The sequence below is a fragment of the Euprymna scolopes genome, chromosome 11 (genome assembly GCF_053919585.1).
Source record: "Euprymna scolopes isolate OS-2025 chromosome 11, ASM5391958v1, whole genome shotgun sequence".
NCBI classification, from domain to species: domain Eukaryota; kingdom Metazoa; phylum Mollusca; class Cephalopoda; order Sepiida; family Sepiolidae; genus Euprymna; species Euprymna scolopes.
This window is the reverse complement of record NC_136492.1, coordinates 1,732,837-1,746,511: the sequence shown is the minus strand read 5'-3', so window position 1 is coordinate 1,746,511 and position 13,675 is coordinate 1,732,837. Positions and strand designations below refer to the sequence as shown.

Genomic DNA, 13,675 nt, shown 5'->3' with positions numbered 1-13,675 from the left:
ATAATCATATTTATTGTTTCCTTAATATATCGGCTCCATAGCTCAGTTGGTTAGAGCGCCAGTCTTGTAAACTGGAAGTCGAGGGTCCGAATCCCTCTGGAGCCTTTTATTCTCGTTTAACACTCGTTTTATTATTAATGATACATAATCATATTTATTGTTTCCTTAATATATCGGCTCCATAGCTCAGTTGGTTAGAGCGCCAGTCTTGTAAACTGGAGGTCGAGGGTCCGAATCCCTCTGGAGCCTTTTATTCTCGTTAAACACTCGTTTTATTATTAATGATACATAATCATATTTATTGTTTCCTTAATATATCGGCTCCATAGCTCAGTTGGTTAGAGCGCCAGTCTTGTAAACTGGAGGTCGAGGGTCCGAATCCCTCTGGAGCCTTTTATTCTCGTTTAACACTCGTTTTATTATTAATGATACATAATCATATTTATTGTTTCCTTAATATATCGGCTCCATAGCTCAGTTGGTTAGAGCGCCAGTCTTGTAAACTGGAGGTCGAGGGTCCGAATCCCTCTGGAGCCTTTTATTCTCGTTTAACACTCGTTTTATTATTAATGATACATAATCATATTTATTGTTTCCTTAATATATCGGCTCCATAGCTCAGTTGGTTAGAGCGCCAGTCTTGTAAACTGGAGATCGAGGGTCCGACTCCCTCTGGAGCCTTGTATTCTTGTTTAACACTTGTGTCATCATTAATGATATATAATCATATTTGTTGTTTCCTGAATATATCGGCTCCATAGCTCAGTTGGTTAGAGCGCCAGTCTTGTAAACTGGAGGTCGAGGGTCCGAATCCCTCTGGAGCCTTGTATTCTTGTTTAAAACTTGTGTCATCATTAATGATACATAATCATATTTATTGTTTCATTAATGTATCGGCTCCATAGCTCAGTTGGTTAGAGCGCCAGTCTTGTAAACTGGAGGTCGAGGGTCCGAATCCCTCTGGAGCCTTTTATTCTTGTTTAACACTCGTTTTATTATTAATGATACATAATCATATTTATTGTTTCCTATATATATCGGCTCCATAGCTCAGTTGGTTAGAGCGCCAGTCTTGTAAACTGGAGGTCGAGGGTCCGAATCCCTCTGGAGCCTTGTATTCTTGTTTAAAACTTGTGTCATCATTAATGATACATAATCATATTTATTGTTTCCTTAATATATCGGCTCCATAGCTCAGTTGGTTAGAGCGCCAGTCTTGTAAACTGGAGGTCGAGGGTCCGAATCCCTCTGGAGCCTTTTATTCTCGTTTAACACTCGTTTTATTATTAATGATAGATAATCATATTTATTGTTTCCTATATATATCGGCTCCATAGCTCAGTTGGTTAGAGCGCCAGTCTTGTAAACTGGAGGTCGAGGGTCCGAATCCCTCTGGAGCCTTTTATTCGCGTTTAACACTCGTTTTATCATTAATGATACATAATCATATTTATTGTTTCCTTAATATATCGGCTCCATAGCTCAGTTGGTTAGAGCGCCAGTCTTGTAAACTGGAAGTCGAGGGTCCGAATCCCTCTGGAGCCTTTTATTCTCGTTTAACACTCGTTTTATTATTAATGATACATAATCATATTTATTGTTTCCTTAATATATCGGCTTCATAGCTCAGTTGGTTAGAGCGCCCGTCTTGTAAACTGGAGGTCGAGGGTCCGAATCCCTCAGGAGCCTTTTATTCTCGTTAAACACTCGTTTTATTATTAATGATACATAATCATATTTATTGTTTCCTTAATATATCGGCTCCATAGCTCAGTTGGTTAGAGCGCCAGTCTTGTAAACTGGAGGTCGAGGGTCCGAATCCCTCTGGAGCCTTTTATTCTCGTTTAACACTCGTTTTATTATTAATGATACATAATCATATTTATTGTTTCCTTAATATATCGGCTCCATTGCTCAGTTGGTTAGAGCGCCCGTCTTGTAAACTGGAGGTCGAGGGTCCGAATCCCTCTGGAGCCTTTTATTCTCGTTTAACACTCGTTTTATTATTAATGATACATAATCATATTTATTGTTTCCTTAATATATCGGCTCCATAGCTCAGTTGGTTAGAGCGCCAGTCTTGTAAACTGGAGGTCGAGGGTCCGAATTAGTCTGGAGCCTTTTATTCTCGTTTAACACTCGTGTTATTATTAATGATACATAATCATACTTATTGCTTCCTTAATATATCGGCTCCTTAGCTCAGTTGGTTAGTGCGCCAGTCTTGTAAACTGGAGGTCGAGGGTCCGAATCCCTCTGGAGCCTTTTATTCTCGTTTAACACTCGTTTTATTATTAATGATACATAATCATATTTATTGTTTCCTTAATATATCGGCTCCATAGCTCAGTTGGTTAGAGCGCCAGTCTTGTAAACTGGAGGTCGAGGGTCCGAATCCCTCTGGAGCCTTTTATTCTCGTTTAACTCTCGTTTTATTATTAATGATACATAATCATATTTATTGTTTCCTTAATATATCGGCTCCATAGCTCAGTTGGTTAGAGCGCCGGTCTTGTAAACTGGAGCTCGAGGGTCCGAATCCCTCTGGAGCCTTTTATTCTCGTTTAACACTCGTTTTATTATTAATGATACATAATCATATTTATTGTTTCCTTAATATATCGGCTCCATAGCTCAGTTGGTTAGAGCGCCAGTCTTGTAAACTGGAGGTTGAGGGTCCGAATCCCTCTGGAGCCTTTTATTCTCGTTTAACACTCGTTTTATTATTAATGATACATAATCATATTTATTGTTTCCTTAATATATCGGCTCCATAGCTCAGTTGGTTAGAGCGCCAGTCTTGTAAACTGGAGGTCGAGGGTCCGAATCCCTCTGGAGCCTTTTATTCTCGTTTAACACTCGTTTTATTATTAATGATACATAATCATATTTATTGTTTCCTTAATATATCGGCTCCATAGCTCAGTTGGTTAGAGCGCCAGTATTGTAAACTGGAGGTCGAGGGTCCGAATCCCTCTGGAGCCTTTTATTCTCGTTTAACACTCGTTTTATTATTAATGATACATAATCATATTTATTGTTTCCTTAATATATCGGCTCCATAGCTCAGTTGGTTAGAGCGCCAGTCTTGTAAACTGGAGGTCCAGGGTCCGAATCCCTCTGGAGCCTTTTATTCTTGTTTAACACTTGTTTTATTATTAATGATACATAATCATATTTATTGTTTCCTTAATATATCGGCTCCATAGCTCAGTTGGTTAGAGCGGCAGTCTTGTAAACTGGAGGTCGAGGGTCCGAATCCCTCTAGAGCCTTTTATTCTTGTTTAACACTCGTTTTATTATTAATGATACATAATCATATTTATTGTTTCCTTAATATATCGGCTCCACAGCCCAGTTGGTTAGAGCGCCAGTCTTGTAAACTGGAGGTCGAGGGTCCGAATCCCTCTGGAGCCTTTTATTCTCGTTTAACACTCGTTTTATTATTAATGATACATAATCATATTTATTGTTTCCTTAATTTATCGGCTCCGTAGCTCAGTTGGTTAGAGCGGCAGTCTTGTAAACTGGAGGTCGAGGGTCCGAATCCCTCTGGAGCCTTGTATTCTCGTTTAACACTCGTTTTATTATTAATGATACATAATCATATTTATTGTTTCCTTAATATATCGGCTCCATAGCTCAGTTGGTTAGAGCGCCAGTCTTGTAAACTGGAGGTCGAGGGTTCGAATCGCTCTGGAGCCTTTTCTTCTCGTTTAACACTTGTTTTATCATTAATGATACATAATCATATTTATTGTTTCCTTAATTTATCGGCTCCGTAGCTCAGTTGGTTAGAGCGCCAGTCTTGTAAACTGGAGGTCGAGGGTCCGAATCCCTCTGGAGCCTTTTATTCTTGTTTAACACTCGTTTTATTATTAATGATACATAATCATATTTATTGTTTCCTTAATATATCGGCTCCATAGCTCAGTTTGTTAGAGCGCCAGTCTTGTAAACTGGAGGTCGAGGTTCCGAATCCCTCTGGAGCCTTTTATTCTTGTTTAACACTCGTTTTATTATTAATGATACATAATCATATTTATTGTTTCCTTAATATATCGGCTCCATAGCTCAGTTTGTTAGAGCGCCAGTCTTGTAAACTGGAGGTCGAGGTTCCGAATCCCTCTGGAGCCTTTTATTCTTGTTTAACACTCGTTTTATTATTAATGATACATAATCATATTTATTGTTTCCTTAATATATCGGCTCCATAGCTCAGTTTGTTAGAGCGCCAGTCTTGTAAACTGGAGGTCGAGGTTCCGAATCCCTCTGGAGCCTTTTATTCTTGTTTAACACTCGTTTTATTATTAATGATACATAATCATATTTATTGTTTCCTTAATATATCGGCTCCATAGCTCAGTTTGTTAGAGCGCCAGTCTTGTAAACTGGAGGTCGAGGTTCCGAATCCCTCTGGAGCCTTTTATTCTTGTTTAACACTCGTTTTATTATTAATGATACATAATCATATTTATTGTTTCCTTAATATATCGGCTCCATAGCTCAGTTTGTTAGAGCGCCAGTCTTGTAAACTGGAGGTCGAGGTTCCGAATCCCTCTGGAGCCTTTTATTCTTGTTTAACACTCGTTTTATTATTAATGATACATAATCATATTTATTGTTTCCTTAATATATCGGCTCCATAGCTCAGTTTGTTAGAGCGCCAGTCTTGTAAACTGGAGGTCGAGGGTTCGAATCGCTCTGGAGCCTTTTATTCTTGTTTAACACTCGTTTTATTATTAATGATACATAATCATATTTATTGTTTCCTTAATATATCGGCTCCATAGCTCAGTTGGTTAGAGCGCCAGTCTAGTAAACTGGAGGTCGAGGGTCCGAATCCCTCTGGAGCCTTGTATTCTTGTTTAACACTCGTTTTATTATTAATGATACATAATCATATTTATTGTTTCCTTAATATATCGGCTCCATAGCTCAGTTGGTTAGAGCGCCAGTCTAGTAAACTGGAGGTCGAGGGTCCGACTCCCTCTGGAGCCTTGTATTCTTGTTTAACACTCGTTTTATTAATAATGATACATAATCATATTTATTGTTTCCTTAATATATCGGCTCCATAGCTCAGTTGGTTAGAGCGCAAGTCTAGTAAACTGGAGGTCGAGGGTCCGAATCCCTCTGAGGCCTTGTATTTTTGTTTAACACTCGTTTTATTATTAATGATACATAATCATATTTATTGTTTCCTTAATATATCGGCTCCATAGCTCAGTTGGTTAGAGCGCCAGTCTAGTAAACTGGAGGTCGAGGGTCCGAATCCCTCTGGAGCCTTGTATTCTTTTTTAACACTCGTTTTATTATTAATGATACATAATCATATTTATTGTTTCCTTAATATATCGGCTCCATAGCTCAGTTGGTTAGAGCGCCAGTCTAGTAAACTGGAGATCGAGGGTCCGAATCCCTCTGGAGCCTTGTATTCTTGTTTAACACTCGTTTTATTATTAATGATACATAATCATATTTATTGTTTCCTTAATATATCGGCTCCATAGCTCAGTTGGTTAGAGCGCCAGTCTAGTAAACTGGAGGTCGAGGGTGCGAATCCCTCTGGAGCCTTGTATTCTTGTTTAACACTCGTTTTATTATTAATGATACATAATCATATTTATTGTTTCCTTAATATATCGGCTCCATAGCTCAGTTGGTTAGAGCGCCAGTCTAGTAAACTGGAGGTCGAGGGTCCGAATCCCTCTGGAGCCTTGTATTCTTGTTTAACACTCGTTTTATTATTAATGATACATACTCATATTTATTGTTTCCTTAATATATCGGCTCCATAGCTCAGTTGGTTAGAGCGCCAGTCTAGTAAACTGGAGGTCGAGGGTCCGAATCCCTCTGGAGCCTTGTATTCTTGTTTAACACTCGTTTTATTATTAATGATACATAATCATATTTATTATTTCCTTAATATATCGGCTCCATCGCTCAGTTGGTTAGAGCGCCAGTCTCGTAAACTGGAGGTCGAGGGTCCGACTCCCTCTGGAGCCTTGTATTCTTGTTTAACACTCGTTTTATTATTAATAATACATAATCATATTTATTGTTTCCTTAATATATCGGCTCCATAGCTCAGTTGGTTAGAGCGCCAGTCTAGTAAACTGGAGGTCGAGGGTCCGAATCCCTCTGGAGCCTTGTATTCTTCTTTAACACTCGTTTTATTATTAATCATACATAATCATATTTATTGTTTCCTTAATATATCGGCTCCATAGCTCAGTTGGTTAGAGCGCCAGTCTAGTAAACTGGAGGTCGAGGGTCCGAATCCCTTTGGAGCCTTGTGTTCTTGTTTAACACTCGTTTTATTATTAATGATACATATACATATTTATTGTTTCCTTAATATATCGGCTCCATAGCTCAGTTGGTTAGAGCGCCAGTCTAGTAAACTGGAGGTCGAGGGTCCGAATCCCTCTGGAGCCTTGTATTCTTGTTTAACACTCGTTTTATTATTAATGATACATAATCATATTTATTGTTTCCTTAATATATCGGCTCCACAGCTCAGTTGGTTCCAGCGCCAGTCTAGTAAACTGGAGGTCGAGGGTCCGAATCCCTCTGGAGCCTTGTATTCTTGTTTAACACTCGTTTTATTAATAATGATACATAATCATATTTATTGTTTACTTAATATATGGGCTCCATAGCTCAGTTGGTTAGAGCGCCAGTCTAGTAAACTGGAGGTCGAGGGTCCGACTCCCTCTGGAGCCTTGTATTCTTGTTTAACACTCGTTTTATTATTAATGATACATAATCATATTTATTGTTTCCTTAATATATCGGCTCCATAGCTCAGTTGGTTAGAGCGCCAGTCTAGTAAACACGAGGTCGAGGGTCCGAATCCCTCTGGAGCCTTGTATTCTTGTTTAACACTCGTTTTATTATTAATGATACATAATCATATTTATTGTTTCCTTAATATATCGGCTCCATAGCTCAGTTGGTTAGAGCGCCAGTCTAGTAAACTGGAGGTCGAGGGTCCGAATCCCTCTGGAGCCTTGTATTCTTGTTTAACACTTGTGTCATCATTAATGATATATAATCATATTTATTGTTTCATTAATATATGTGCTCCATAGCTCAGTTGGTTAGAGCGCCAGTCTAGTAAACTGGATGTAGAGGGTCCGAATCCCTCTGGAGCCTTGTATTCTTGTTTAACACTCGTTTTATTATTAATGATACATAATCATATTTATTGTTTCCTTCATATATCGGCTCCATAGCTCAGTTGGTTAGAGCGCCAGTCTAGTAAACTGGAGGTCGAGGGTCCGAATCCCTCTGGAGCCTTGTATTCTTGTTTAACACTCGTTTTATTATTAATGATACATAATCATATTTATTGTTTCCTTAATATATCGGCTCCATAGCTCAGTTGGTTAGAGCGCCAGTCTAGTAAACTGGAGGTCGAGGGTCCGAATCCCTCTGGAGCCTTGTATTCTTGTTTAACACTCGTTTTATTATTAATGATACATAATCATATTTATTGTTTCCTTCATATATCGGCTCCATAGCTCAGTTGGTTAGAGCGCCAGTCTAGTAAACTGGAGGTCGAGGGTCCGAATCCCTCTGGAGCCTTGTATTCTTGTTTAACACTCGTTTTATTATTAATAATACATACTCATATTTATTGTTTCCTTAATATATCGGCTCCATAGCTCAGTTGGTTAGAGCGCCAGTCTAGTAAACTGGAGGTCGAGGGTCCGAATCCCTCTGGAGCCTTGTATTCTTGTTTAACACTCGTTTTATTATTAATCATACATAATCATATTTATTGTTTCCTTAATATATCGGCTCCATAGCTCAGTTGGTTAGAGCGCCAGTCTAGTAAACTGGAGGTCGAGGGTCCGAATCCCTTTGGAGCCTTGTATTCTTGTTTAACACTCGTTTTATTATTAATGATACATAATCATATTTATTGTTTCCTTAATATATCGGCTCCATAGCTCAGTTGGTTAGAGCGCCAGTCTAGTAAACTGGAGGTCGAGGGTCCGAATCCCTCTGGAGCCTTGTATTCTTGTTTAACACTCGTTTTATTATTAATGATACATAATCATATTTATTGTTTCCTTAATATATCGGCTCCACAGCTCAGTTGGTTAGAGCGCCAGTCTAGTAAACTGGAGGTCGAGGGTCCGAATCCCTCTGGAGCCTTGTATTCTTGTTTAACACTCGTTTTATTATTAATGATACATAATCATATTTATTGTTTCCTTAATATATCGGCTCCACAGCTCAGTTGGTTAGAGCGCCAGTCTAGTAAACTGGAGGTCGAGGGTCCGAATCCCTCTGGAGCCTTGTATTCTTGTTTAACACTCGTTTTATTAATAATGATACATAATCATATTTATTGTTTACTTAATATATGGGCTCCATAGCTCAGTTGGTTAGAGCGCCAGTCTAGTAAACTGGAGGTCGAGGGTCCGACTCCCTCTGGAGCCTTGTATTCTTGTTTAACACTCGTTTTATTATTAATGATACATAATCATATTTATTGTTTCCTTAATATATCGGCTCTATAGCTCAGTTGGTTAGAGCGCCAGTCTAGTAAACTGGAGGTCGAGGGTCCGAATCCCTCTGGAGCCTTGTATTCTTGTTTAACACTTGTGTCATCATTAATGATATATAATCATATTTATTGTTTCATTAATATATCGGCTCCATAGCTCAGTTGGTTAGAGCGCCAGTCTAGTAAACTGGATGTAGAGGGTCCGAATCCCTCTGGAGCCTTGTATTCTTGTTTAACACTCGTTTTATTATTAATGATACATAATCATATTTATTGTTTCCTTCATATATCGGCTCCATAGCTCAGTTGGTTAGAGCGCCAGTCTAGTAAACTGGAGGTCGAGGGTCCGAATCCCTCTGGAGCCTTGTATTCTTGTTTAACACTCGTTTTATTATTAATGATACATAATCATATTTATTGTTTCCTTAATATATCGGCTCCATAGCTCAGTTGGTTAGAGCGCCAGTCTAGTAAACTGGAGGTCGAGGGTCCGAATCCCTCTGGAGCCTTGTATTCTTGTTTAACACTCGTTTTATTATTAATGATACATAATCATATTTATTGTTTCCTTAATATATCGGCTCCATAGCTCAGTTGGTTAGAGCGCCAGTCTAGTAAACTGGAGGTCGAGGGTCTGAATCCCTTTGGAGCCTTGTATTCTTGTTTAACACTCGTTTTATTATTAATGATACATAATCATATTCATTGTTTCCTTAATATATCGGCTCCATAGCTCAGTTGGTTAGAACGCCAGTCTAGTAAACTGGAGGTCGAGGGTCCGATCCCCTCTGGAGCCTTGTATTCTTGTTTAACACTTGTTTTATTATTAATGATACATAATCATATTTATTGTTTCCTTAATATATCGGCTCCATAGCTCAGTTGGTTAGAGCGCCAGTCTAGTAAACTGGAGGTCGAGGGTCCGAATCCCTCTGGAGCCTTGTATTCTTGGTTAACACTTGTGTCATCATTAATGATATATAATCATAGTTATTGTTTCCTTACTATATCGGCTCCATAGCTCAGTTGGTTAGAGCGCCAGTCTTGTAAACTGGAGGTCGAGGGTCCGAATCCCTCTGGAGCCTTGTATTCTTGTTTAACACTTGTGTCATCATTAATGATATATAATCATATATATTGTTTCATTAATATGTCGGCTCCATAGCTCAGTTGGTTAGAGCGCCAGTCTAGTAAACTGGAGGTCGAGGGTCCGAATCCCTCTGGAGCCTTGTATTCTTGTTTAACACTCGTTTTATTATTAATGATACATAATCATATTTATTGTTTCCTTAATGTATCGGCTCCATAGCTCAGTTGGTTAGAGCGCCAGTCTAGTAAACTGGAGGTCGAGGGTCCGAATCCCTCTGGAGCCTTGTATTCTTGTTTAACACTTGTGTCATCATTAATGATACATAATCATATTTATTGTTTCCTTAATATATCGGCTCCATAGCTCAGTTGGTTAGAGCGCCAGTCTAGTAAACTGGAGGTCGAGGGTCCGAATCCCTCTGGAGCCTTGTATTCTTGTTTAACACTCGTTTTATTATTAATGATACATAATCATATTTATTGTTTCCTTAATATATCGGCTCCATAGCTCAGTTGGTTAGAGCGCCAGTCTAGTAAACTGGAGGTCGAGGGTCCGAATCCCTCTGGAGCCTTGTATTCTTGTTTAACACTCGTTTTATTATTAATGATACATACTCATATTTATTGTTTCCTTAATATATCGGCTCCATAGCTCAGTTGGTTAGAGCGCCAGTCTAGTAAACTGGAGGTCGAGGGTCCGAATCCCTCTGGAGCCTTGTATTCTTGTTTAACACTCGTTTTATTATTAATGATACATAATCATATTTATTGTTTTCTTAATATATCGGCTCCATAGCTCAGTTGGTTAGAGCGCCAGTCTAGTAAACTGGAGGTCGAGGGTCCGAATCCCTCTGGAGCCTTGTATTCTTGTTTAAGACTCGTTTTATTAATAATGAAACATAATCATATTTATTGTTTCCTTTATATATCGGCTCCATAGCTCAGTTGGTTAGAGCGCCAGTCTAGTAAACTGGAGGTCGAGGGTCCGAATCCCTCTGGAGCCTTGTATTCTTGTTTAACACTCGTTTTATTATTAATGATACATAATCATATTTATTGTTTCCTTAATATATCGGCTCCATAGCTCAGTTGGTTAGAGCGCCAGTCTAGTAAACTGGAGGTCGAGGGTCCGAATCCCTCTGGAGCCTTGTATTCTTGTTTAACACTCGTTTTATTATTAATGATACATAATCATATTTATTGTTTCCTTAATATATCGGCTCCATAGCTCAGTTGGTTAGAGCGCCAGTCTAGTAAACTGGAGGTCGAGGGTCCGAATCCCTCTGGAGCCTTGTATTCTTGTTTAAGACTCGTTTTATTAATAATGAAACATAATCATATTTATTGTTTTCTTAATATATCGGCTCCATAGCTCAGTTGGTTAGAGCGCCAGTCTAGTAAACTGGAGGTCGAGGGTCCGAATCCCTCTGGAGCCTTGTATTCTTGTTTAACACTCGTTTTATTATTAATGATACATAATCATATTTATTGTTTCCTTAATATATCGGCTCCATAGCTCAGTTGGTTAGAGCGCCAGTCTAGTAAACTGGAGGTCGAGGGTCCGAATCCCTCTGGAGCCTTGTATTCTTGTTTAACACTCGTTTTATTATTAATGATACATAATCATATTTATTGTTTTCTTAATATATCGGCTCCATAGCTCAGTTGGTTAGAGCGCCAGTCTAGTAAACTGGAGGTCGAGGGTCCGAATCCCTCTGGAGCCTTGTATTCTTGTTTAACACTCGTTTTATTATTAATGATACATAATCATATTTATTGTTTCCTTAATATATCGGCTCCATAGCTCAGTTGGTTAGAGCGCCAGTCTAGTAAACTGGAGGTCGAGGGTCCGAATCCCTCTGGAGCCTTGTATTCTTGTTTAAGACTCGTTTTATTAATAATGAAACATAATCATATTTATTGTTTTCTTAATATATCGGCTCCATAGCTCAGTTGGTTAGAGCGCCAGTCTAGTAAACTGGAGGTCGAGGGTCCGAATCCCTCTGGAGCCTTGTATTCTTGTTTAACACTCGTTTTATTATTAATGATACATAATCATATTTATTGTTTCCTTAATATATCGGCTCCATAGCTCAGTTGGTTAGAGCGCCAGTCTAGTAAACTGGAGGTCGAGGGTCCGAATCCCTCTGGAGCCTTGTATTCTTGTTTAACACTCGTTTTATTATTAATGATACATAATCATATTTATTGTTTCCTTATTATATCGGCTCCATAGCTCAGTTGGTTAGAGCGCCAGTCTAGTAAACTGGAGGTCGAGGGTCCGAATCCCTCTGGAGCCTTGTATTCTTGTTTAACACTCGTTTTATTATTAATGATACATAATCATATTTATTGTTTCCTTATTATATCGGCTCCATAGCCCAGTTGGTTAGAGCGCCAGTCTAGTAAACTGGAGGTCGAGGGTCCGAATCCCTCTGGAGCCTTGTATTCTTGTTTAACACTCGTTTTATTATTAATGATACATAATCATATTTATTGTTTCCTTATTATATCGGCTCCATAGCTCAGTTGGTTAGAGCGCCAGTCTAGTAAACTGGAGGTCGAGGGTCCGAATCCCTCTGGAGCCTTGTATTCTTGTTTAACACTCGTTTTATTATTAATGATACATAATCATATTTATTGTTTCCTTAATATATCGGCTCCATAGCTCAGTTGGTTAGAGCGCCAGTCTAGTAAACTGGAGGTCGAGGGTCCGAATCCCTCTGGAGCCTTGTATTCTTGTTTAACACTCGTTTTATTATTAATGATACATAATCATATTTATTGTTTCCTTAATATATCGGCTCCATAGCTCAGTTGGTTAGAGCGCCAGTCTAGTAAACTGGAGGTCGAGGGTCCGAATCCCTCTGGAGCCTTGTATTCTTGTTTAACACTCGTTTTATTATTAATGATACATAATCATATTTATTGTTTCCTTAATATATCGGCTCCATAGCTCAGTTGGTTAGAGCGCCAGTCTAGTAAACTGGAGGTCGAGGGTCCGAATCCCTCTGGAGCCTTGTATTCTTGTTTAACACTCGTTTTATTATTAATGATACATAATCATATTTATTGTTTCCTTATTATATCGGCTCCATAGCTCAGTTGGTTAGAGCGCCAGTCTAGTAAACTGGAGGTCGAGGGCCCGACTCCCTCTGGAGCCTTGTATTCTTGTTTAACACTCGTTTTATTATTAATGATACATAATCATATTTATTGTTTCCTTAATATATCGGCTCCATAGCTCAGTTGGTTAGAGCGCCAGTCTAGTAAACTGGAGGTCGAGGGTCCGAATCCCTCTGGAGCCTTGTATTCTTGTTTAACACTCGTTTTATTATTAATGATACATAATCATATTTATTGTTTCCTTAATATATCGGCTCCATAGCTCAGTTGGTTAGAGCGCCAGTCTAGTAAACTGGAGGTCGAGGGTCCGAATCCCTCTGGAGCCTTGTATTCTTGTTTAACACTCGTTTTATTATTAATGATACATAATCATATTTATTGTTTCCTTAATATATCGGCTCCATAGCTCAGTTGGTTAGAGCGCCAGTCTAGTAAACTGGAGGTCGTGGGTCCGAATCCCTCTGGAGCCTTGTATTCTTGTTTAACACTCGATTTATTATTAATGATACATAATCATATTTATTGTTTCATTAATATATCGGCTCCATGGCTCAGTTGGTTAGAGCGCCAGTTTAGTAAACTGGAGGTCGAGGGTCCGAATCCCTCTGGAGCCTTGTATTTTTGTTTAACACTCGTTTTATTATTAATGATACATAATCATATTTATTGTTTCCTTAATATATCGGCTCCATAGCTCAGTTGGTTAGAGCGCCAGTCTAGTAAACTGGAGGTCGAGGGTCCGAATCCCTCTGGAGCCTTGTATTCTTGTTTAACACTCGTTTTATTATTAATGATACATAATCATATTTATTGTTTCCTTAATATATCGGCTCCATAGCTCAGTTGGTTAGAGCGCCAGTCTAGTAAACTGGAGGTCGAGGGTCCGAATCCCTCTGGAGCCTTGTATTCTTGTTTAACACTCGTTTTATTATTAAT

At 38.8% G+C, this 13,675-nt stretch overlaps 62 non-coding genes across 62 annotated transcripts; all 62 read left to right on the top strand.

Moving 5' to 3' along the window:
• The first annotated feature begins 31 nt into the window (after positions 1-31).
• Positions 32-105, top strand: Trnat-ugu (transfer RNA threonine (anticodon UGU)). Its single transcript has one exon. It is a non-coding gene; the product is annotated as a tRNA-Thr (tRNA).
• A 70-nt stretch (positions 106-175) lies between these two features.
• On the top strand, positions 176-249 carry Trnat-ugu (transfer RNA threonine (anticodon UGU)). The gene has a single exon. It is a non-coding gene; the product is annotated as a tRNA-Thr (tRNA).
• A 70-nt stretch (positions 250-319) lies between these two features.
• Trnat-ugu (transfer RNA threonine (anticodon UGU)) lies at positions 320-393 on the top strand. Its single transcript has one exon. It is a non-coding gene; the product is annotated as a tRNA-Thr (tRNA).
• A 70-nt stretch (positions 394-463) lies between these two features.
• Positions 464-537, top strand: Trnat-ugu (transfer RNA threonine (anticodon UGU)). Its single transcript has one exon. It is a non-coding gene; the product is annotated as a tRNA-Thr (tRNA).
• Positions 538-607: 70 nt separating this feature from the next.
• Trnat-ugu (transfer RNA threonine (anticodon UGU)) lies at positions 608-681 on the top strand. Its single transcript has one exon. It is a non-coding gene; the product is annotated as a tRNA-Thr (tRNA).
• Positions 682-751: 70 nt separating this feature from the next.
• Trnat-ugu (transfer RNA threonine (anticodon UGU)) lies at positions 752-825 on the top strand. The gene has a single exon. It is a non-coding gene; the product is annotated as a tRNA-Thr (tRNA).
• A 70-nt stretch (positions 826-895) lies between these two features.
• Trnat-ugu (transfer RNA threonine (anticodon UGU)) lies at positions 896-969 on the top strand. The gene has a single exon. It is a non-coding gene; the product is annotated as a tRNA-Thr (tRNA).
• Positions 970-1,039: 70 nt separating this feature from the next.
• Positions 1,040-1,113, top strand: Trnat-ugu (transfer RNA threonine (anticodon UGU)). The gene has a single exon. It is a non-coding gene; the product is annotated as a tRNA-Thr (tRNA).
• A 70-nt stretch (positions 1,114-1,183) lies between these two features.
• Positions 1,184-1,257, top strand: Trnat-ugu (transfer RNA threonine (anticodon UGU)). Its single transcript has one exon. It is a non-coding gene; the product is annotated as a tRNA-Thr (tRNA).
• A 70-nt stretch (positions 1,258-1,327) lies between these two features.
• On the top strand, positions 1,328-1,401 carry Trnat-ugu (transfer RNA threonine (anticodon UGU)). The gene has a single exon. It is a non-coding gene; the product is annotated as a tRNA-Thr (tRNA).
• Positions 1,402-1,471: 70 nt separating this feature from the next.
• Positions 1,472-1,545, top strand: Trnat-ugu (transfer RNA threonine (anticodon UGU)). The gene has a single exon. It is a non-coding gene; the product is annotated as a tRNA-Thr (tRNA).
• Positions 1,546-1,759: 214 nt separating this feature from the next.
• On the top strand, positions 1,760-1,833 carry Trnat-ugu (transfer RNA threonine (anticodon UGU)). Its single transcript has one exon. It is a non-coding gene; the product is annotated as a tRNA-Thr (tRNA).
• Positions 1,834-2,335: 502 nt separating this feature from the next.
• Positions 2,336-2,409, top strand: Trnat-ugu (transfer RNA threonine (anticodon UGU)). The gene has a single exon. It is a non-coding gene; the product is annotated as a tRNA-Thr (tRNA).
• A 214-nt stretch (positions 2,410-2,623) lies between these two features.
• On the top strand, positions 2,624-2,697 carry Trnat-ugu (transfer RNA threonine (anticodon UGU)). The gene has a single exon. It is a non-coding gene; the product is annotated as a tRNA-Thr (tRNA).
• Positions 2,698-2,767: 70 nt separating this feature from the next.
• On the top strand, positions 2,768-2,841 carry Trnat-ugu (transfer RNA threonine (anticodon UGU)). Its single transcript has one exon. It is a non-coding gene; the product is annotated as a tRNA-Thr (tRNA).
• Positions 2,842-3,055: 214 nt separating this feature from the next.
• Trnat-ugu (transfer RNA threonine (anticodon UGU)) lies at positions 3,056-3,129 on the top strand. Its single transcript has one exon. It is a non-coding gene; the product is annotated as a tRNA-Thr (tRNA).
• A 502-nt stretch (positions 3,130-3,631) lies between these two features.
• On the top strand, positions 3,632-3,705 carry Trnat-ugu (transfer RNA threonine (anticodon UGU)). The gene has a single exon. It is a non-coding gene; the product is annotated as a tRNA-Thr (tRNA).
• Positions 3,706-3,775: 70 nt separating this feature from the next.
• Trnat-ugu (transfer RNA threonine (anticodon UGU)) lies at positions 3,776-3,849 on the top strand. Its single transcript has one exon. It is a non-coding gene; the product is annotated as a tRNA-Thr (tRNA).
• Positions 3,850-4,783: 934 nt separating this feature from the next.
• On the top strand, positions 4,784-4,857 carry Trnat-agu (transfer RNA threonine (anticodon AGU)). The gene has a single exon. It is a non-coding gene; the product is annotated as a tRNA-Thr (tRNA).
• Positions 4,858-5,215: 358 nt separating this feature from the next.
• On the top strand, positions 5,216-5,289 carry Trnat-agu (transfer RNA threonine (anticodon AGU)). Its single transcript has one exon. It is a non-coding gene; the product is annotated as a tRNA-Thr (tRNA).
• A 214-nt stretch (positions 5,290-5,503) lies between these two features.
• Positions 5,504-5,577, top strand: Trnat-agu (transfer RNA threonine (anticodon AGU)). The gene has a single exon. It is a non-coding gene; the product is annotated as a tRNA-Thr (tRNA).
• Positions 5,578-5,647: 70 nt separating this feature from the next.
• Positions 5,648-5,721, top strand: Trnat-agu (transfer RNA threonine (anticodon AGU)). The gene has a single exon. It is a non-coding gene; the product is annotated as a tRNA-Thr (tRNA).
• A 70-nt stretch (positions 5,722-5,791) lies between these two features.
• Trnat-agu (transfer RNA threonine (anticodon AGU)) lies at positions 5,792-5,865 on the top strand. The gene has a single exon. It is a non-coding gene; the product is annotated as a tRNA-Thr (tRNA).
• Positions 5,866-5,935: 70 nt separating this feature from the next.
• On the top strand, positions 5,936-6,009 carry Trnat-cgu (transfer RNA threonine (anticodon CGU)). Its single transcript has one exon. It is a non-coding gene; the product is annotated as a tRNA-Thr (tRNA).
• A 70-nt stretch (positions 6,010-6,079) lies between these two features.
• Positions 6,080-6,153, top strand: Trnat-agu (transfer RNA threonine (anticodon AGU)). Its single transcript has one exon. It is a non-coding gene; the product is annotated as a tRNA-Thr (tRNA).
• Positions 6,154-6,367: 214 nt separating this feature from the next.
• Trnat-agu (transfer RNA threonine (anticodon AGU)) lies at positions 6,368-6,441 on the top strand. The gene has a single exon. It is a non-coding gene; the product is annotated as a tRNA-Thr (tRNA).
• Positions 6,442-6,943: 502 nt separating this feature from the next.
• Positions 6,944-7,017, top strand: Trnat-agu (transfer RNA threonine (anticodon AGU)). The gene has a single exon. It is a non-coding gene; the product is annotated as a tRNA-Thr (tRNA).
• Positions 7,018-7,231: 214 nt separating this feature from the next.
• On the top strand, positions 7,232-7,305 carry Trnat-agu (transfer RNA threonine (anticodon AGU)). Its single transcript has one exon. It is a non-coding gene; the product is annotated as a tRNA-Thr (tRNA).
• A 70-nt stretch (positions 7,306-7,375) lies between these two features.
• On the top strand, positions 7,376-7,449 carry Trnat-agu (transfer RNA threonine (anticodon AGU)). Its single transcript has one exon. It is a non-coding gene; the product is annotated as a tRNA-Thr (tRNA).
• A 70-nt stretch (positions 7,450-7,519) lies between these two features.
• Trnat-agu (transfer RNA threonine (anticodon AGU)) lies at positions 7,520-7,593 on the top strand. Its single transcript has one exon. It is a non-coding gene; the product is annotated as a tRNA-Thr (tRNA).
• Positions 7,594-7,663: 70 nt separating this feature from the next.
• On the top strand, positions 7,664-7,737 carry Trnat-agu (transfer RNA threonine (anticodon AGU)). Its single transcript has one exon. It is a non-coding gene; the product is annotated as a tRNA-Thr (tRNA).
• Positions 7,738-7,951: 214 nt separating this feature from the next.
• Positions 7,952-8,025, top strand: Trnat-agu (transfer RNA threonine (anticodon AGU)). Its single transcript has one exon. It is a non-coding gene; the product is annotated as a tRNA-Thr (tRNA).
• Positions 8,026-8,527: 502 nt separating this feature from the next.
• Positions 8,528-8,601, top strand: Trnat-agu (transfer RNA threonine (anticodon AGU)). The gene has a single exon. It is a non-coding gene; the product is annotated as a tRNA-Thr (tRNA).
• Positions 8,602-8,815: 214 nt separating this feature from the next.
• Positions 8,816-8,889, top strand: Trnat-agu (transfer RNA threonine (anticodon AGU)). Its single transcript has one exon. It is a non-coding gene; the product is annotated as a tRNA-Thr (tRNA).
• A 70-nt stretch (positions 8,890-8,959) lies between these two features.
• Positions 8,960-9,033, top strand: Trnat-agu (transfer RNA threonine (anticodon AGU)). Its single transcript has one exon. It is a non-coding gene; the product is annotated as a tRNA-Thr (tRNA).
• Positions 9,034-9,391: 358 nt separating this feature from the next.
• Positions 9,392-9,465, top strand: Trnat-agu (transfer RNA threonine (anticodon AGU)). The gene has a single exon. It is a non-coding gene; the product is annotated as a tRNA-Thr (tRNA).
• A 70-nt stretch (positions 9,466-9,535) lies between these two features.
• Trnat-ugu (transfer RNA threonine (anticodon UGU)) lies at positions 9,536-9,609 on the top strand. Its single transcript has one exon. It is a non-coding gene; the product is annotated as a tRNA-Thr (tRNA).
• A 70-nt stretch (positions 9,610-9,679) lies between these two features.
• Positions 9,680-9,753, top strand: Trnat-agu (transfer RNA threonine (anticodon AGU)). The gene has a single exon. It is a non-coding gene; the product is annotated as a tRNA-Thr (tRNA).
• A 70-nt stretch (positions 9,754-9,823) lies between these two features.
• Positions 9,824-9,897, top strand: Trnat-agu (transfer RNA threonine (anticodon AGU)). Its single transcript has one exon. It is a non-coding gene; the product is annotated as a tRNA-Thr (tRNA).
• Positions 9,898-9,967: 70 nt separating this feature from the next.
• Positions 9,968-10,041, top strand: Trnat-agu (transfer RNA threonine (anticodon AGU)). The gene has a single exon. It is a non-coding gene; the product is annotated as a tRNA-Thr (tRNA).
• Positions 10,042-10,111: 70 nt separating this feature from the next.
• Trnat-agu (transfer RNA threonine (anticodon AGU)) lies at positions 10,112-10,185 on the top strand. Its single transcript has one exon. It is a non-coding gene; the product is annotated as a tRNA-Thr (tRNA).
• Positions 10,186-10,255: 70 nt separating this feature from the next.
• Positions 10,256-10,329, top strand: Trnat-agu (transfer RNA threonine (anticodon AGU)). The gene has a single exon. It is a non-coding gene; the product is annotated as a tRNA-Thr (tRNA).
• A 70-nt stretch (positions 10,330-10,399) lies between these two features.
• Positions 10,400-10,473, top strand: Trnat-agu (transfer RNA threonine (anticodon AGU)). Its single transcript has one exon. It is a non-coding gene; the product is annotated as a tRNA-Thr (tRNA).
• A 70-nt stretch (positions 10,474-10,543) lies between these two features.
• Positions 10,544-10,617, top strand: Trnat-agu (transfer RNA threonine (anticodon AGU)). Its single transcript has one exon. It is a non-coding gene; the product is annotated as a tRNA-Thr (tRNA).
• A 70-nt stretch (positions 10,618-10,687) lies between these two features.
• Positions 10,688-10,761, top strand: Trnat-agu (transfer RNA threonine (anticodon AGU)). Its single transcript has one exon. It is a non-coding gene; the product is annotated as a tRNA-Thr (tRNA).
• Positions 10,762-10,831: 70 nt separating this feature from the next.
• On the top strand, positions 10,832-10,905 carry Trnat-agu (transfer RNA threonine (anticodon AGU)). Its single transcript has one exon. It is a non-coding gene; the product is annotated as a tRNA-Thr (tRNA).
• A 70-nt stretch (positions 10,906-10,975) lies between these two features.
• Positions 10,976-11,049, top strand: Trnat-agu (transfer RNA threonine (anticodon AGU)). The gene has a single exon. It is a non-coding gene; the product is annotated as a tRNA-Thr (tRNA).
• A 70-nt stretch (positions 11,050-11,119) lies between these two features.
• Positions 11,120-11,193, top strand: Trnat-agu (transfer RNA threonine (anticodon AGU)). The gene has a single exon. It is a non-coding gene; the product is annotated as a tRNA-Thr (tRNA).
• Positions 11,194-11,263: 70 nt separating this feature from the next.
• Trnat-agu (transfer RNA threonine (anticodon AGU)) lies at positions 11,264-11,337 on the top strand. Its single transcript has one exon. It is a non-coding gene; the product is annotated as a tRNA-Thr (tRNA).
• Positions 11,338-11,407: 70 nt separating this feature from the next.
• On the top strand, positions 11,408-11,481 carry Trnat-agu (transfer RNA threonine (anticodon AGU)). Its single transcript has one exon. It is a non-coding gene; the product is annotated as a tRNA-Thr (tRNA).
• Positions 11,482-11,551: 70 nt separating this feature from the next.
• Positions 11,552-11,625, top strand: Trnat-agu (transfer RNA threonine (anticodon AGU)). The gene has a single exon. It is a non-coding gene; the product is annotated as a tRNA-Thr (tRNA).
• Positions 11,626-11,695: 70 nt separating this feature from the next.
• On the top strand, positions 11,696-11,769 carry Trnat-agu (transfer RNA threonine (anticodon AGU)). The gene has a single exon. It is a non-coding gene; the product is annotated as a tRNA-Thr (tRNA).
• Positions 11,770-11,839: 70 nt separating this feature from the next.
• Positions 11,840-11,913, top strand: Trnat-agu (transfer RNA threonine (anticodon AGU)). Its single transcript has one exon. It is a non-coding gene; the product is annotated as a tRNA-Thr (tRNA).
• A 214-nt stretch (positions 11,914-12,127) lies between these two features.
• Positions 12,128-12,201, top strand: Trnat-agu (transfer RNA threonine (anticodon AGU)). The gene has a single exon. It is a non-coding gene; the product is annotated as a tRNA-Thr (tRNA).
• A 70-nt stretch (positions 12,202-12,271) lies between these two features.
• On the top strand, positions 12,272-12,345 carry Trnat-agu (transfer RNA threonine (anticodon AGU)). The gene has a single exon. It is a non-coding gene; the product is annotated as a tRNA-Thr (tRNA).
• Positions 12,346-12,415: 70 nt separating this feature from the next.
• Positions 12,416-12,489, top strand: Trnat-agu (transfer RNA threonine (anticodon AGU)). The gene has a single exon. It is a non-coding gene; the product is annotated as a tRNA-Thr (tRNA).
• Positions 12,490-12,559: 70 nt separating this feature from the next.
• Positions 12,560-12,633, top strand: Trnat-agu (transfer RNA threonine (anticodon AGU)). The gene has a single exon. It is a non-coding gene; the product is annotated as a tRNA-Thr (tRNA).
• A 214-nt stretch (positions 12,634-12,847) lies between these two features.
• Trnat-agu (transfer RNA threonine (anticodon AGU)) lies at positions 12,848-12,921 on the top strand. The gene has a single exon. It is a non-coding gene; the product is annotated as a tRNA-Thr (tRNA).
• Positions 12,922-12,991: 70 nt separating this feature from the next.
• On the top strand, positions 12,992-13,065 carry Trnat-agu (transfer RNA threonine (anticodon AGU)). The gene has a single exon. It is a non-coding gene; the product is annotated as a tRNA-Thr (tRNA).
• Positions 13,066-13,279: 214 nt separating this feature from the next.
• Trnat-agu (transfer RNA threonine (anticodon AGU)) lies at positions 13,280-13,353 on the top strand. The gene has a single exon. It is a non-coding gene; the product is annotated as a tRNA-Thr (tRNA).
• Positions 13,354-13,423: 70 nt separating this feature from the next.
• Trnat-agu (transfer RNA threonine (anticodon AGU)) lies at positions 13,424-13,497 on the top strand. The gene has a single exon. It is a non-coding gene; the product is annotated as a tRNA-Thr (tRNA).
• Positions 13,498-13,567: 70 nt separating this feature from the next.
• Positions 13,568-13,641, top strand: Trnat-agu (transfer RNA threonine (anticodon AGU)). Its single transcript has one exon. It is a non-coding gene; the product is annotated as a tRNA-Thr (tRNA).
• The last annotated feature ends 34 nt before the right edge of the window (positions 13,642-13,675 follow it).